At 43.6% G+C, this 14,943-nt stretch overlaps 1 protein-coding gene across 3 annotated transcripts in view; it reads left to right on the top strand.

Moving 5' to 3' along the window:
• The first annotated feature begins 2,186 nt into the window (after nt 1-2,186).
• The window catches only part of ppfia1 (PTPRF interacting protein alpha 1), a 72,672-nt gene continuing 59,915 nt past the window's right edge, over nt 2,187-14,943 (top strand). For all 3 annotated transcript variants that reach the window (XM_079496816.1, XM_079496817.1, XM_079496815.1), the window contains exon 1: nt 2,187-3,329. The gene's annotated coding sequence lies outside the window, so the exon portion shown is untranslated. The remainder of the gene's footprint in view (nt 3,330-14,943) is intronic.

The following is a 14,943-nucleotide window of genomic DNA, read 5'->3' as shown; positions in this document are numbered from 1 at the left end:
ATTGGCATGATCAAATATGTCTTAGCATATAAGTATGTGTATGCTAATGTGTATGTGTATGTGTATGCTAAGACATGTGTATGCTAAGACACCAAGACATTTTGGTGGCTCCTATGCCACCAAAATGTGGAACGCCCTACCAACTGTCATTAAGACATGCGAATCCCTTGACTCTTTCAAAACCGCTCTCAAAGGGCACCTACGGACGGCTGCAATTCTAAACTGGCCCCTGTAAAATCGGAATCCCTCAAACACGAACGCAAGGACAACACAAGAGACGGTCGCGGCCACACAGCCAACTCAAGGTATGGCCACTGAGCCAACTTGGGGACCCAACGCAAGGACAACACAAGAGACGGTCACGGCCACACAGCCAACTCAAGGTACGGCCACGGAGCCGACTTGGGGACCCAACGCAGCTCCTCCAAGGAAAACAAACAAATTAACGGAGCTGAACGTGAATCCCCCCCACCGCCCACCCCTTTTTTTCCCCTCACTGTATATGTTTCTTTTCCATTTTTACCTCCTTTATGATGAATTCCTGTTCTGTCTATAGAAGTGTCTATTTGTACGTCTCTAAATGTTTTGATGATTTGAACATGGTGGACCCTATTGGAAACAAGTGTAATGCTTAATTGGGTCGTCCACTCACAGTTAACAGCCTTTGTATTGAGTTTGTGCTTGAAATGTACTGTAATTCTGCAAACTGTTAATAAATTCTTCAATCAATCAATCAATCAATAACATTGCATATGTAGCAGACTGCCTCTGATGGCTTAAAAGTCTAATATCTCACCCGGTCCATAGGGATATCCCATTGGACTAGTGGTTAAGATGTTGGCTTTCTTCGACGACCTTGTTTCAGCGTCTAATCTAAGCCTAGACCGCAAAAAAAAACGTTAATTTTAGACCATTTATAACCCATTTTTAGACGGCCATTTAGACATATATTAGACGTCTATTAGACAGAGGTCAAAAGGGGGGTGAGTGTAGCACTAGCAGTGGCTCAGAGCCTCCGCCTGATGGCCTCAAAAGTCTAATATCTCTAATATCTCCCCTGGTCCATATAGGGGTATGCCTTTGTGGTTAAGACATTGGACTTTCACGTGGAATCCCAGGCGTTACACATATACAGAGAGCAATCAATACAAGTCAAGCAATACAATTTAGGCACTTAGCAGACACTCTTAAATTACAGAGCGACTTACAGTTAAAGGACCACTTCACCACTTTTCAACATCTCTTCATATAATTGGTCCTCACTAATGTTCATGATAAAACACCACAATTTTTTCCTACTCAGTCTGTGTCTCATAGGAGGGCTTTGGGCAGTTCGGACACCCGTCCACCAGTGACATCATCATTAGGCAGATTTTTTTTAAAACAAGATTTGTTTTAAAATATATTTAGATTTTTATTATCGTGAGAACGATGGCTTCAACTTTTGCATTGCAACTTTTCAGGAAAAGAAAGCCTGCCGTTTCTATTAGCTTGGATTCACCATCGATGATGTCACTGGTGGACGGGTTTCTGAACTGCCCACAGCCTTCCTATGAGACACAGACTGAGTAGGAAGAAATGGTGGTATTTTATCATGAACATTAGTTAGGACCAATTATAGGAAGAGAAGTTGAAAAGTGGTCCTTTAAGCAAGTACAACACATGGTAATACATCAAATACATAAAAATAGTCATTGATAATCATATGTAAGCTAAGAACCTAAGTTACCTAACAGTGGGATATCTATATAATGAAAACTATGCGTATTATATATTATAGGCGCAATATAGTAACAATGACAAGAAGTGAATAACAAACAGACAGAGACAATGATCATGCAGCAGCTAGTATTAGTCACTTTGTTTAGCCAGATGTGCTTGTTTAATTGTTCTTCTCCAACCTGGCACCAACAGACACTGGTCAGTCAGTAGGACCCATAGAGTATATATATAATAGAGACTGAACTAGCGCGAAGCTCCGCCCCCCCAGCTATTCATGTCAGTGGAAGTTGCTCAGTGGCGTTTTGAAGCACCCGGAAGACTGCCGGAAGTCCCTCCCAGGACCCAACTTTGAGGTCCTGAGTGACGTAGGGCAACCGAGCGCTCAACGTTAAAGCCCAGCTGCACGGGGTTTCCCGGTCATGAATCCACGGGTCCGCCTGTAGTCCCTCGTCCTACCACTAGGACCTAGAGCTTCAACGTTGGAAAGCCTGCCTGCCCCCTTGGTAGGACCAGAGCCATAGAGGACCGGTGGAGTTTCTCCTCTGCTCCCCACAAACCACAGCCCTCAGCCCGGCCTGGATGGATGTAGCAGAGAGGGGGCTCTCATCTAATCTGACCGACCGGTGGTCCGCGGACCCCATCCTCCAACCAGAAGAACCACCACAGATACTAGGGTTCATTTTGGGTCTGCTGCCTGCTGTGTCTCTGTGGTGACGTAACACTGGACGCTGAGTGCTAGCTACCGTTAGCATCCCCAACACTTTTATCCCTGCAGTTCAGTTCGGTTTGTTTGTTTTTGTTTGTGTTGTTCCACCACCATGGGGTTATTATTCACTACGTGTTGACTCCGCCAGACTGTAAACCCGTCGACAGCTCTCCTCTGGAAGGAGTTTTACTTCATAAACTATTAGTATTTTTTTCTTTTACTTTTTATGAAGTAATAAAAGAACCAACGGTGCTAACTTGGCACATCCATCCATCCGACCCGAAGCTAACTTTAGCTTCAGCTAGCCCCGTTGGCTAAAGTTATAGTTACAGTTAGCTGGCTAGGCTAAGCTAATCCGTTGAACCCTGGAGGTTCAGCTAGCTTCAACGTAGCCGTTAGCATCGTTAGTTAGCATCGCCGTTAGCATTAGCATGCCGTGCTAACTAACTCTTCCACGTCAGCCGGACGGACGGACCGACCGGCGGCTCTACAATACAAACACAACAGATGCTAACTGTGGATGTTTTCAATTAATGGGACGTGGTGTTGTTGTGGAGGATGTCGTGTGTGTGCGCGCGTGTGCGTGCGTGCTAGTCGGTGTGCGTGTTGTTGAAACGCACAGAAAGACTAGTTGAGAGTTTAAATGTAAAGCTATGCAACAATCCTCTTGATGTTAGCCTAGCACTGTGTGCTAACATCTAGCTGTTTCTAATACTGTCTGAGGCCTTCATGGATTCTATTATTATTATAATGACTCTGGATTAATGACCCGAAGCTTCTTGGATGAGAAACTCTGTACATTCGTCTGTTTTATAAACTGGGGGAAAACCTGGATAATATATACCTGCGCTTGGAGGATAAAAGTGGACTAGAAGAAGGGATCTGACACCATCCTGCAAAGGTGAGAGAATCCACAACAATCATCCTTTTACCTTTTCCATGACTGTATGTGTATAACATATAAGTTATACACACTGTATAACATCAGTGGTTCTCAAACTGTTTTCATGTCAAGGACCCCCAAATTGACACTCATAGCCCGCGGACCCCCCCCCCCCCCATTTTAAAAGAGATGCCAGGTCCAGGGACCCCCATAAGATAATTGTTTTATGGCTCCAGCAGTGATTCTCTATGCTTTTCATTTATATTGTAAAATCAGTGTTAATTTAACAAGGGAGTGTACAAATGGTACCATTTGTACACTCTGAGTTACAGACCCATAAGGGTCCATTTGGTTCCAGAAGTATCATTTAGCTGGATGACCCCCTGGAACTCCCTCAAGGACCCCACTTTGAGAACCTGATCTATAACATATATATTATATAATATAACATGCACTGTATAACATGATGATTTGTTCATTTGACTCGGAGTTAAAGAATGATGTGGTGGTGTTGTAGCTGCAGTTTGCAACACTAGATTTATTTGTTGAATCTAGAGTTGCAACACCAACCAGCCCATACATCCAAACAGAAAAGCACTAGAATCTGATTGTATTAAACTGTGTTAAACTCACCAACATTGCAGCTGTATGGAAAGCTTGAATTATCCTCTTTATATCGGCAAAGTGTTTGTTTCATGAAAATCCACTTTCTTGACAAAGTAGCTAGTAACATTTCTACGGTGGGTTTTTATTTAACACAAACTTCAAGCTTTCTGTATAGCTCCAAATTCAATGTTGGTGAGTTTGTAGGACTTTTCTGTGTGGATGTATGGGCTGTCAATGGTTGGTGTTGCACTTCTAGATTCAACATGTTAAATATAAATCTAGTGTTGCAAATTGCAGCTAGTGGTGTTGGTGCAAATTGAACCGAAGGGACCCGTACTACGGGTTCACGTAATGGAAGGTGTTGTTGGGCAACTTTGAACTAAAGGTCGCCTGAGAGAGAAATTCACCCGAATGTGTTGGACCAATAGTTGTAGTAGGTATACAGTACAGTGGGTTTCAACCCTTTTCATATCAACGTCCATTATTTATTCTGCCTCTCAGACCCCAAACTTGTCTTTGGTTAAGATTTTGGCCATAATTCCATGCTGTATTGATGTGGTACCATTAGCACTTAATCCGCCGCCATTAATTAATAGCGTATTGCCAAGGTTTTATTGCGCGTAACGCTTACTTTGTAGAGACAAATATCCGTAATCGCATGTTACAGTGACAAACTGCTGTGTGTGTGGTGTCTTGACCGGTTCTTGTTCTCTCGGTCGGTGGTGGAAAAACCCGCCGCGAGTATCACAGCGCCTGCTACAGGCCGTTGAAAACGCTTGTCTGGGCCAGAAACTGCACCTCAATGTCGGTTTTGGCATACTCCGTGTTAGGAGAGATAATGGGCAAACGATCAGAATAACAATTCTTCTACATTCTGTAATTGTGGAGTAATGCAGATGTTTAATAACAATAATTTAACTCTTGAGAGTTACGGGTCCATTATCTTGGTTTCATCTTACTCTCAACAGTTAAAGATCTATAAGGGCCCATTTGGTTACCAACTCTCCATCACTCATTTGGAACCCTCCCAAGGACCACTGGTGGTCCCCGTACCACTGGTTGAGAAGAACTGATAATAGTGTCACACACACACACACACACACACACACACACACACACTCTCATGAATGAATACCCTATTATTTAATACCTTGATACTTATCATGAAAAGTATATACAAATTGACAATTGAAGTTGAAACAGTGGTTAAAAAAACAACCAGTCTTGTGATCATGTATGACTCTCAATCCACAATAGAGTAGGCCTACCCTAGCTTCTTCTAATCTTTTCTTATTTCTCTCAACTGTTATTTTCTCTTTTTGCTGTGTTTGTAATGTACTATGTTTAACTTTTTGTATGCTGTCCTCATGTCTTGCTATGTCATTTTTGTTTAGTGTTCAATGTCCGGGGACTACGGATGGAAATGAGCATCTCTGCTAAATCCGGTGTATTATACTACATATAAATGTAATGTTCAATAATATACTTTGTCCCGTCCAAATAAACCGATAAAGTAAAGTAAGAGAAGTATGTGGGTAAAAAGGCTCAGGTTTACTTTAACTCGATTCAGAGTGAATACTTATGTAGCCTGGGCAGCATTCTTTTTCGGGTTTATTATCTGGTCGGGAGCGGATGGTAACTTTTGTCATGTTGTAGTCAATGATTTGTAGTCATCTGGCAGGAAACTACAAGGCGGTAATTTAATGGATACTTCTTATTCCGCCTTTTCCTGCCTGATGACTATTGAAGAGAAGACTTCCACACACCGACTTACTTAACAGCAGGTGTGTAGGCGACAAAGCAGCAAATGTGGAGGAGAAGGAGGGCACACGCCACTTGCTGGTTCAAGAGCTTTTTATTTAATGTCAAAGTGCAACTTCTTTCAACCTTTCTCAGGCAACCTGATGACTACTACAAATCAGTGACTACAACATGATGTAAATTACGATCTGCTCCAGATTCCAGACCGTTTCACAGGACGATTTTGGAATACAGACCAGGCTTTCCTCCGAGGTGGAAAGCCTGGTGACGCGAGGTTAATACTTATGTGACTCGATGGGTGCGGGGATGTGTCATCACATTGTGTGATGTCCTCATTTAATTGCTCTATTATCCATGGCTACTACTTATTAATCATTCATTCATCTGTGATCTGGAAATGACTCTCTGCCAAGTGGAGTTTTCTGGACCCATGGTATGGTCACTATTGTATCTTTAGTTTCAGAGTGGTCAGTGTTTTCTGGACCCATGGTATGGTGACTATTGTTGATGTTTACATTCTAAGAGAAATTATCTGGAAAGGAGCCAGCTTAGGTGGTTCAGGCATCTGGCTAGGATGCCTCTCGAGCGTCTCCCTAGGGAGGTCCTCGAGGCACGTCCCACTGGGAGGAGACCTCGGGGCAGACCAAGGCGCAGTTGGAGGAAACATATCGACTCACTGGCCTTAGAATGCCCCGGGATCCCCCAGGAGGAAGTCACTTATGTTGCTCTGGAGAGGGAAGTCTGGAGCTCTCTGGTGGAGCTGTTGCCCCCGCGACCCGACTACGGATAAGCGGTTGAAGATGGATGGATGGATGGAGAGAGAATTTTCAGAAACGGAGCCCCCACAACAATTTTGGCTTCGCTCACATATAAAAGACAGGGTGCAGTCTCTCGCTGTCCTTGGAGAAGAGAGGGGGCGGAGCAGCTCGCAATTCATTTCCAATGGGAGTCACGTGTTTTTGACGAGACAAGCTTGCTGTCTTCTGCCCTCTTCCTCCCCCCCATGGAGCAAGCAGGGAGCAAGCTTGTCTCGTCAAACCACGTGACTCCCATTGAAAATGCATTGCGAGCTGTGCAACACACAGGAGACACAGAGAAGACAGCTTTCTCTTATATGTGACTGAAGCCTTAGATGAATGGTCTTATAGGATGCAAGACTATGGTACAAATTAGAGGTGCTCCGATCGGTTAGCAGCATATTTTCACTCCAAATGACTCAGCCGGCGATCGGCAATTTACCCGATCTGGAGAAACCGATCTTTTATACCATTTAAGTGGTATAAAGGTCAGATATATAGCATATCGTTTTGCATCTTTGTGACGGGCCTAAATATTATCCCCTTCCTCTCCACACACACACGCGCGCGCACACACACAGGAAAAATATTAATATTAATTTGGGAAATATAAAAAAATGTCCACTTATGCACAAGGTCGGTATCGGCCGATCGCGCGGAAAACAAGTGGTGATCGGTTCGAAAAAACCTGAACGGAGCAGCTCTAGTAAAAATACCAGTAGGAATGAAGAAATAGCCAGCACACTAGAAATGTCCTCTTCACATGGTGTAAATAAAGCATGTGAAAAGGACATTTCTAGTGTGCTGGCTATTCCTTCATTCCTATCTTTACGCCCTGACATAAGGGATGTTGACTGTCAATAAGTTGAACTGGACCTGCCATCTGTTAGCCCCCCCCCCCCCCCCATCTCCGATAAACATTGTTCTTAGATGGCCTGACCTGGTTTATGTTTTGATCCAGCTAAACATGGGTTAACCCATTAAGACCCTGAGGCCTTCTGAAATCACCAGTTTACAATGGTTTTTGTGCCAACGAGGACCCCCCCCCCCCGCCCCCCCCCCCCAATGTTTTGTGCCAGCCTGGGTCAGGGCTGACATGCATTGGGACAGGGACAGTGCTATTCATACTCCAATTTTAGTGACAGTACAGTAGAGGGTACAGTAGAGGGACCCCCACATGGTAACTCTAAAACTGTCATTTCTCAACCGTTTCGGACACTGGGCGGCTCGCCGGAATCGGGCCGGCACCCTGGGTGCGTTCCTGTGGGTCTGGAACCCCCCCCCCCCCCGGGGACCCCCACACGGAGTTGCACCACTTACTTCACATGGGTGTGATTTTTACTAAATCTACAACATGACGTCACTGAGCCACGGTGAAGAGCAAACTACCGCCACCTTCCCAGCCCTTCTCTCTGTTTTTACTCACCACCACTCAACGTTATTTCAGCTCCGGTGGTCACCTCACCACCGACAATCCAGACTAGGCCTTAACCTAACCCTAACCGCAAGCAGCGCATGTCCGCCATGCGGGATGCATGTCGGACTAATGCTCCGTCGGAATTACGTGCAAACCCCCACCGCTCACCCCAAACACACCCCTCTGTTTTTACTAACCACCGTTTGGGTGGTCACCTCATCACCTAAAACTATGAATAGGCCTCAACATGCAGTGAGAGAAATAAACAAACCAACCAAGTCTCTGGAAACGAGCCCAAAAGAAGAGACTAGACTACAGGCCACCAGTGTTGGGCGCGTTACTTTAAAAAAGTAATTAGTTATAGTTACTAGTTACTTCTCCAAAAAAGTAACTGTTAGTAACTGAATTACTCTATTGTAAAAGTAACTAGTTACTAGGAAAAGTAACTATTTGCGTAAAAAAGTTGTAATGTCAAAGAATTTGGATTGTTTTTGGGAGCAGGTTTCACAAGCCAGGTGCATAGAGTAGAACAGCATAGACAGATACTTACAACTTACACATAACCTTTGCCATGAGGGAGAAATAAACTTCAACTTCAATATATGTATTGCACTTCAATATAATATTTATTGAACCTCAACGCACAGCAACTGGTAGATAACAACAGTAAACCAGGTGTAATTGCCTACACCAGTGGTTCTCAAACTTTTTGGACCTCAAAAGTCCAGTTTTTAAGTCTCAATATGTTGAAATAAAAGTAAGTAACCTATTTTCCATTCAGTGACAGTTGTGCTAGTCAAAATTCTTCCTTAATTTGGTTTGAAACTTTACAGAGCAACATGTTCACATACATTTGTCAACTATAAAGAAAAACACTGGACTACACTACAGTGCTTTTAGTGTAAATTAATAAAATCCCTTGGACTGCCACTCCCAATAGCAGCTTTTCTGTGACATATATTCATATTTTGAATTCATAATTTTAATGCCAAAAGAAAAATCTGCGATATACACATCTCATTTTGACGGGGCAAGACTATAGTATTGGGACAATCAGTCCTGATGGTGGCGGTAACGTCACCATTATGCCGATTCTGACCAAATAGAGCGAGTGAGCGATGACCACTTCCGGTTTGCGATCAAAATATCCGGTAGTATCTAGTATCAGATGTCCGGAATGCTAAGCTATCATCGTATTTTTCATAACTAAGTCAAATTAAGCTCTAATCAAGCCCACAATATGCGATGCATGCGCGATCACGCGCGTGCGTGATCGACCGTGCACGCACGGATTTCGGCCGGTTTTAGGAAGATTACACCGTTAGCCGTTGGCCTTGTACCGCCAATTTGTGAAAGCCATCTTGTCTGATTGTTCGTCGTGACTCGCCAGGTTGTTGTTAAAGTTAGTTTGTTTGTGTGTGTGTGCGCCGCGCTGGGTTTGTGTGTAAAAAAAATACCCATGAAGATACCAATACCAAGGATTCGTACGTGAGGTCATATGGTCATATGTCACTGCTTAAACAGTGTCGAGTCTGTGTTACTTCCTGGTTGCGTAACAGCAAAAAGTAAGACATCACTGTCGTATCCTTGGTATTTTTTTCTAACCGTGTCATGTTTGCAGCAGGAGGAGCAGCAGCCCCAGCCTGTAGTAGCGCACACACACACACACACACACACACACAGACACACACACACAGACACACACACTGTCAGCCGGCCCGTGGTAACAGAAAGCTTGGGGACACTTGACATAGTAACGGAGCACATTTCATTGTCAGTAACGGTAACGGCGTTGTAACGATGAAAATTGTAATTAATTAGATTACCAGTTACTGAAAAAAATAACGACGTTGGGTAACGCTGTTTGTTTAAACGCCGTTATGCCCAACACTGCAGGCCACACAATAGCAAATCTACAAGCTCACTGATCTTGTAGATCTATTATTTATTTGGAAGATTTGTGAAACATAACAATACAAATCCTGTACAGGGATCCTTGACACAAAACACGAGGGGGTTGGGGGAGGGACAAAACATGTCCACACGAGGGGGTTGGGGGAGGGACAAAACATGTCCACACGAGGGGGTTGGGGGAGGGACAAAACATGTCCACACGAGGGGGTTGGGGGAGGGACAAAACATGTCCACACGAGGGGGTTGGGGGAGGGACAAAACATGTCCACACGAGGGGGTTGGGGGACAAATGTGAGGGACATGTTAATTTGGGGGTCAATGAACACATGGAAAATGTTGAGAACCTCTTGTTTAAACAACATTAGGAAACGAGACCAAAACTAGAAAAAGTGCCCTTCTGGGCACAGGTCTCCACCAGGAGGATAGGAGTGTGTGTGATGTTTGGCAAAATGTTTAGTGTGTGTGTGTGTGTGTGTGTGTGTGTGTGTGTGTGTGTGTGTGTGTGTGTGTGTGTGTGTGTGTGTGTGTGTGTGTGTGTGTGTGTGTGTGTGTGTGTGTGTGTGTGTGTGTGTGTGTGTGTGTGTGTGTGTGTGTGTGTGTGTGTGTGTGTGTGTGTGTGTGTGTGTGTGTGTGTGAGACACACGGCTTGGCCTGTTGTCGCGCCACCATGAGGCTGATTTGAAAACTGTCAAGTGGCATTTCTTCCTCAGCCTAGTGGGAATATGCATGCACAGTTTCACCGCAATCGGACGCTGCGTTGAGTAGTTGTGGCGATTTGTACAAAACGGGTACAAAGCGGGCTACTCCTGAAACGTTTAGAAGCCAATCGTAGCCAATGAGGGTGGATTTTGAGAAATCAAACAAACCCGTCTTGATCACATGACTATGGAGAGCATGTGTACCGATTTGTGTGAAATTTGGATATAATCTGAAGGAGTAATATTAGAAAATGTGTTGAACATATGTCGGCCTCCTGGTGGCGCTATAAAGAGCAGATGTGAATAATTCCAGGCAAAGGTTTTTCCTTGGCCTCTAGAGAGTTGGCATACAAAGTTATCCACAGATCCGTGCAGTTAGAGGTAAAACACTTTTCGGCCAGTTATAGCGCCACCATGAGGCTGAGTTGAAAATGTTCACGTGGCATTTCTTCCTCGGCCTAGTGGGAATGTCTGTGCACAATTTCACGGAAATCACACGATGTGTTCATGATTTGCAGCATTGTGTTTGAAACTGAGCACTCCTGCGAACTTTGGAAGCCAATGTTAGCCAATCAGGATGGAGTCTGAAGACCTGTTTCGTTGAATGGCTCTAGAGAGACTGTGTACCAATTTGTGTGATGTTTGGACAAAATCTGTAGGTGTACTGTCCAAAAACTTGTTTTGCACAAAGCGGCCTCCTGGTGGTGCTATAACAGGCCGTTCTGGAAATTTTGGGGCAGAGGTTCATCGTTGGCATCCCGGGAGTGTGTGTACAAAATTTGGCATCGACCGGGTTAAAGGTCCCAGAGATTAGCTGACACACGGTGTGCAAAACATACTCTCTCCCCATGCCTTCGGCCTGGTGGAGACAATAAACTAGAAAAAGAACATTTGTATGAGTAATATTTGTAAAATCAATCTGTAATATGGACACATGACTATAGCGGTAGTGTATACCGAATTGCGTGGTGTATCATTATGGATACAATCTGTAAGGTCGCTTCTCGCCCTCATGACGTCTCACTGGTAGGTAAGAACATGAATTGGCCTGTTATAGCGCCACCATGAGGCTGATTTGAATTATTTTAAGTGACATTAAAATAATTTCTTCCTCAGCTTAGTGGGAATGTGTGTGCATATTTTCACGGAAATCGCACGCTGTGTCGGTGTGTCCATGATTTGTGGCATTTTGTTCAAAACGGACCAATCCTGCAAACTTTGGAAGACAATCTTAGCCAATGGGGATGGAATATGGGGAAGCGGACAGGTCCGTGTTGATCACATGACTATAGAGATAGTGTAGTAGTCAGGGCTCCAGCGTGCAACCTATTAGGTCGCATATGCTACTTACTCGTAACATGCAAGTTAAAATATAGCGAGGTTGCACCGGTGCTACTTATTGCTTTCACTCCCCGCCTCAACCATGAGGCACGGGGCATTAGTGGGATAATAAAATATTACTTTCTTCTTGCTCATTCCACCGAGTCTCGCCTCTCTCTCTGCCTGCCTGAGTGCCTGTCTGTCTGCACACGTGAGTCACGTACAACGTGTCAGCGGCGCGCTCACTGATCAACCCCGAAAAAAACAAAAACAAAGCTAGATTTCAGCAACAATCAGCCGTGCATTAGTTTCCCTGGAGCGTGCAGTGCATTTTACAACTGGAGGACGGTGCTCGGCTTTGCTCGCTCTGAATCCACGGAGACAGCAGACACAGAACATGTCCCCAAACACTGAGGTAAACTTGTTGTTTGATTCAACAGAGTGCCACCGAAAAATAGCTTCCAATAGCCTGTTATTTTGCGTCGAGAAGCGCTGTGTGCAGGCTACATACATGATCGCCTCGGCCAACAAAATACATCTCTCACGTGAAACCTGGTATATTCTTCGTACGACGTGTTGCATGCGTCACGTCCACCACACGTTGTGAGCTTGTAGAACAGCTATTTTCAGCACATGGAAATATGCAGGCTGAGATGTTCAGAAACTTTTCCCTTCACAATAAAAAGCACATCAGCTTTCACATGTTGGGGCTTCATTCCATATAAAGACAGAAGCAATTAAAGTGTATTGTAGTTGTGATGCCATTTGCCAAGTGGTTTGATTATTTTGCGTTACTTTGCCTTAATAACTACCCCCGCTGGTCGGCATGCGTGCGCGCGCACAGACAGACAGACAGACAGACAGACAGACTGCTATTCTGCTGTTATTTCATAACAAACATGAAGGGAGATGATAGCTGACGAGATTCAGAGCGGGGTAATACTAAAGTAACAGGCCCTTCACTGTTATAAATGCAGGTTTCATGTTGGGTCAAATTGATAAACTGTTTTGTTGTGTTTTACACAGTTGAACAATTGAGCTTGTCGGGTGCAAACGTAGTCGTCTACCTCTTTCTTCTTATCTGTGTAGTCCTCCTGCTTGTGTCTTCTTGTTTTATTGTTCCAAATAAATTATTCCATCTGAAAAGTCCTTAATTCAGCAACAGCTTACAACAACAACAACACAAGACGTCGCTAACTGAAGTTGTGATCATGTTAAAAAATAAAAACATCCACTCGTCTCAACCCATGCACAGCTGTGCATGCAGCGTTGACGACGCGTTCTCTCACTCTCACTCTGTCGCCTGTAGTCAATTAAACAACGTTAAAGGACCACTTTTCAACCTATCTTCATATAATAGGTCCTCACTAATACTCATGATAAAATGGCACGATTTCTTTCTACTCAGTCTGTGTCTCATAGGAGGGCTGTGGGCAGTCCTCCAGTGACATCATTAGGCAGATCTTTTTACAAAAAAGTTTAGATTTTCATTATCGTGATGGCTTCCATTTTCGCATTGCAACTTTTCAGGACTAGAAAGCCTGCAGGTTCTATATGCAGCTTGTATTCCCCATCGATTATGTCACTGGAGGACGGTTTCTGAACCATTAGTGAGGATCTATTATATGAAGATGGGTTGAAAAGTGGTGTAGTGGTCCTTTAAGCTTCCCAACGTGTTTAACAAACTACACTACAACAACAAAAAGTGTAACATTCAGAGCTTAAAATGAACTGAAACAACTGTAGCACTGAGTGACATGAGGTATTTGTTTTTTCCTTAGACAATTTAATGCAGACATAGGCCTGTACGTCTGTGTCTGAATGGGGAAATCTTATTTCTGTGTTATTCAATATATTACTTTAGCACAAAATATAGGCTTTTCTAAACCAAGCCCTCATTCAAAAGTTATGTAGGCTGTCATTGTATTTTCTGTGAATTAACTCACAGTTTAACCCAGTGATCCCCAGCCATTTTAATTTCAATGACCCCCAAATTAATTGTATTCATTGTATCTGAATTGGCCTAGGTGACAGGGTCATTGGCCATTCCATTATGATTTTCATCTCTGGCCTGGGACCCCAATACATGTTACACACATGTTTACAATATTTTACAACAGTAGCTACTTATATTTAGTTATTTAAAGCTGTGATTATTTATTTAAGAAGCACTGTTCTAAAAAATGTAATCATCCTCAGAGATTAAAATAGGGTTCATTTTGCATCCCAAAACGCAGTTTATAGTTAAGGGACGCAATAAACAACGACCTCTGCAGCCACGGGATGCACTACTGTACTACTGTACTGTTTTTTTTATTCTAGTTTATTTTTGCTAGCTTTAGTTATAATAATAATTTCTTCTTCTGTTTTCTACATGAATATAACCACATTATAACCATATAAAATGAAATGGGAGTTAAATGCTGCAATTTGTAAAAATGGCAAAATATTACTCCTAACGTTGTTGAAGTGGGACTCATAAAAGGTCCCTGGGACTCATCTAAAAGACCATCCCTGCATCCTATTTACATCACTGCATCCTTAACCTTTAAGATAAAATAATTATGACCGGGGACTTAAAATCATTGTTTTAATTGATGGCCTTCATGCCCTGGCACTCGGCCTTGTGCCCTCAAAAAGTTGACCACACTAAAGGCCTGGTTACAGCCGATCACAGTACTTGCAACACTGCATCACAGTACTTGCAACACTTGCAGACATGGCAACACTGCTAATGTGGGTTAATGTGTCTTACTGTCTTATTCCGCCACCACCGACAGTTACTATAATGTGATTCATAAATGTATCATTTAAATGTTTGTTTTTATTCATTGGCCGGAGGACAGGGAGAGGAGGGGAGGGGAAGGGGGGGGGGGGGGGGCAGGTCTTTGATACGGTTACTAGGCCAGTGTTGGTCGCTGAACTGGACACAATGGCTTCTGAAAGAAAATGCCCTCTGGCATTGTAATGATGCAATGAATAATAAGGCGTGTGTGTGTGTGTGTGTGTGTGTGTGTGTGTGTGTGTGTGTGTGTGTGTGTTCTCATTCTGCAGATGGTTGTTGAATTGTAAATGTCTTCTTAGGTATGTTAAATCCAGCCTCGGTCACATGATGACTT

Source organism: Electrona antarctica (assembly GCF_951216825.1).
Source record: "Electrona antarctica genome assembly, chromosome: 3".
Lineage (NCBI taxonomy): Eukaryota > Metazoa > Chordata > Actinopteri > Myctophiformes > Myctophidae > Electrona > Electrona antarctica.
This window is presented reverse-complemented; position numbering and strand designations above follow the sequence as displayed.